The sequence below is a fragment of the Nanorana parkeri genome, unplaced genomic scaffold (assembly GCF_000935625.1).
Source record: "Nanorana parkeri isolate BGI_ZX_2015 unplaced genomic scaffold, ASM93562v1 scaffold763, whole genome shotgun sequence".
In the NCBI taxonomy this organism is placed as follows: Eukaryota; Metazoa; Chordata; class Amphibia; order Anura; family Dicroglossidae; genus Nanorana; species Nanorana parkeri.
In genome coordinates, this window is record NW_017307031.1 from 490,433 (window position 1) to 494,350 (window position 3,918).

A 3,918-nucleotide genomic window follows, 5' to 3' on the forward strand; every position below is an offset into this window, starting at 1 on the left:
CCCCCCTCCTCCTGAGTGCTAAGTGGGAGGGTGTGCCTGCTTTACTCACATTATCAGTCTCAGTATTATAATACGGGATAAGCTGCAGTGAAAAGTATTGAGCAATTCATCTGAATGGGAAATTATATTTCTTAACAATGTAAAAAGCCCCTCCGTCCCTCTTGGGTGTTACTTGTAAAAGGGAAGCAGCCCTTATAGCCAGTCTGGCACCGATGAAGAGCCATTCGTGCATCTATGAATGGGGGAGAAGCTGAACACAATATATCACAACTGTGATAAGTGTTTATTTCATTCTAGGCATCAATCATCCTCCTCTGATCTGCTCTCATCTCTTCCATGCTTCTATTTTATTGGCCTCGAAAAAGTCTCAATTTCAGATCAGTTTCAGTACATCACACTTCCTCCAGACAGAGTTCCCCCTACAGTCAGGGAAGGGGAGAGGTTTTTATTTGAATTGCACATAAAGTACAGAACAATAAAACAACAACGTTGCCTCCGGTTGTTCACTGATACATTGTTATCTCACAGCAAGAAATAGGAATACAGGATGAGCATAGCTTCTATAGTACATAGTACCATTGGTAATGAACTCCAGTGCTTAAAGTAGTATTAAGGTCTGGGCGTTTTTTACCTTAATGCAAACGAGCGGGCACGAGCGCGCACAGGTGCCTCCATTAGAACGATGGTGGCACCCGTGCAGAGGGCGGGGGGAAGTGTGCTGCGGGGAGCCATTAGAAAATGAGGATTTACGAACTTTTAACTAATAAAATCAACATCCTCCAGCAAAGGCTTTAATATCACTTTAATAGAGGGGTGATTTATGAAAAACCTTCATCCCTAGTAAGTGATTCAAGGACTGTGTGGGCTGAGTATTGTTTCAAAACGCGGAGGTTTATTTCTGTGTTTGTATGTCAGTTTTGTACACATTTTGTTTCCTAATGCAATCCCAACCAACACACTTTATATTTGTTTGTATGAACGGGATTTTCCTGGATGTTTGGGATTAAAGGATATCTAAACCCTTGACAAAAATAGAATATGTTGAAGCATTAACCTGCTTATGGCTGGACAGTGTTTCTTTTTTGGAGCTTAGTACATTTTCTGGAAGTATCAAAAAGATACCTGTTCATCGTGCCAGAAATCTTGAGTTCGGGTAACGCCCTGTGCGGGGAACTTATATCTCTAGCAGTGTTATCTGCCTTCCCGGTTATCTTCTTCAGACTACAGAGAAGAGGTGTTGTGTAGTACTTACCAAGGTTGATATTGCTGGACTTCCATAGATACACTATGATAAGTGAGAGATGTCGCCCTAGAACAGTGTTACTGGCAGGATCACCTGGTGAAAATAAGAGAGAAAAAAAGCCTAAAGAAAGAAAACTAATCCAACTACCTCATCTAAGTTCTGCTAAAATGCAATATATTATATTTCTGTTCTTGGGCTTAGATAGATTTTAACCAGTTGTGGAAACTGGGGGTGCTACGCATTCCCCCCAAAATGTAAGCTTAATACACTGGCTGCGCATAGTACGCCCTGTCCTTCTGTCCACGCTGCCGCTTCCCCCGTTCACCTACTGCTAATTGCTGGGTCACAATATGACTGCCAGACGTTGGGAGATAGAGAGATACAAAGTAACATTGTTTATAAACATTGATCAGAGGGAGATAGAGAGATACAAAGTAACATTGTTTATAAACATTGATGAGAGGGAGATAGAGAGATACAAAGTAACATTGTTTATAAACATTGATCAGATGGAGATAGAGAGATACATGGTGACATTTACTATTGTATTTTTGCATTTACTATTTCATTCATCTGTAGATTAAATGGCTGAGCTTCCTTCTACATATGGTGTCAGTTAATGCAAACTAAAAAAAATTTTAAATGTATTTATGAAATAAAATTGTATTCTCCTTAATCCCTTATTTACCCTTAGTTTACCATAATCAACCCTAATCATTTCCTTCCTACCTTTTCCTCTTCACTATTATCTTTCTGATTATTTTTATTATGTGAACAATTAATATTTAAATATTCTGTTTTTTATTTGTTTTATTCGTTAATTTTTAGCACAACATTAGAAAGAAAAAAAAAAAAAAAACCTTTTTTTCTTTAGTAAATAACCTTCCAATGCTTTGTACTAGAATCAAAACTAGAGTGTCATTTTAAACAGGACAAATGATGGGATAACATTTCATTTTTTTAAATCTACCATAACAATATTTTTCAAACAAACACTGATCAAAGTAATTAAAAAAATAGTTTATTTTTTCTTTAAATTGTACAAAAAGTGAGTTCATTTTTGCAGGACAAAAGCAAAAAACAAAACAAAACTTGTTGTCTTGAAAAAAAAGATACATTTATTACTTTGTTATCTTATATAATAATAAACTTATTGCCTAGTAAAAAGAAAATGTAAAAATTGCTGTGATCCAGAGGGGGTGTCCAGGGGGAAAGCTAGACTGGTTAAAAAAATCCCTGGAATTTTAATTTCAGAAACTTTTATCCTCTTCCATCCAGTGATACGTCCCTGAGCCTATGTGTGGTGCGGTGGTTCTAGATGTGTGCGGTGCTTTCTTCCCTCTGTAGCCGCAGTGTCACTGTTGTGTGAGAATGGCTGGAAGAAATCTTCTCAGAAAATACACTGATAAGCCGGGAATTTCCATTGCAGTCTCTATTGTGTCAGCTAAATATTGAATGATGTACTGTACATTGACTGAACACATTCCAATATATAATTTGCTTTAATTATAAATCTATGTAAACCTTTAGTCTTTGTGCGAGTCTCTGCAGCAATACTCTGCTTTGTCCATTCATCATTTCATCCACCAGAAGCTCATATTGTTGGTGTTATGTAAACGTGGTGACTTTTCTTTGCTAAGTTCCCGGGTCTGTACACCTTCTGTGCCCATTATGCGGGGCTCCCACCATTCCTGTGCTGAGTTACAAAGTAGAAGCAACTGGGAACAACAGCAACTCCGCCACGAAGTGGCAGGCCACGTAACATGACAGAATAATACTTTTGGCCATATAGTGTATGTAATGATGTGTTAATGGATAGGGAGCTGCAGTCATTTGTATATTTGATATCTGGAGATTTACTATAAATATGTTGCAGGTGTTTTCCATACTTGAAGATGTAAACAGAACAGCAAACGGCATCACAGGGTTGTAGAGGAATCTTGCTGATGTTTCCGCATCTATAAATCAAGATTAAAACTGTGACATTGAACTTAATGAGTGAGTCAAAGCTTTGTAACCTGAGGACTTTCCTGGATGATGAATTCTGGGCTGCTTGTCATGGGATACTTCGATAAATTTCCCCGGGTGAAATAATTAGGCTGCCCTGCAAATTGGTTGCAGATTGTCACCTTGTTAAGACGATAAAGGAGGAGCCAAGGGCTCAGCGTGTCGCGGTGGTAAACATCGCAGTGGACGGTGGTAAACTCTTCCATGCCGAGCTGTGCTCTGGACTGCGCTGGGCGGCCGATGCGTTGGGTTAATTTTAAGTGACCCTATCATGTAACGGGAGGGATAGAGTTTCACTCTGTGCCCTGGTCTGGGCTTATTGGAATAGCTGAGAGGCAATAAAATAACTTTATTATCCAATTAGATGAAACAACGGGGATTTTCTGGAAGGTTGTTTGTGACCGACTCTTAACCCTATGACTGCCAAAGAATGTATTTCATACGTCGTGTCATGGCTGTGCCTTCTCTTAGGTGGCCTATGGCATGTGGTATACACCGAACAGCTATAACACTCTGACCACTGAGAGGTGAAGTGACTAACATTGATTATCTGGTTACAATGACACCTGGAAGTGGGGGGATATATTACAATGACACCTGGAAATGGGGGGGGATATATTACAATGGCACCTGGAAGTGGGGGGATATATTACAATGACACCTGGAAG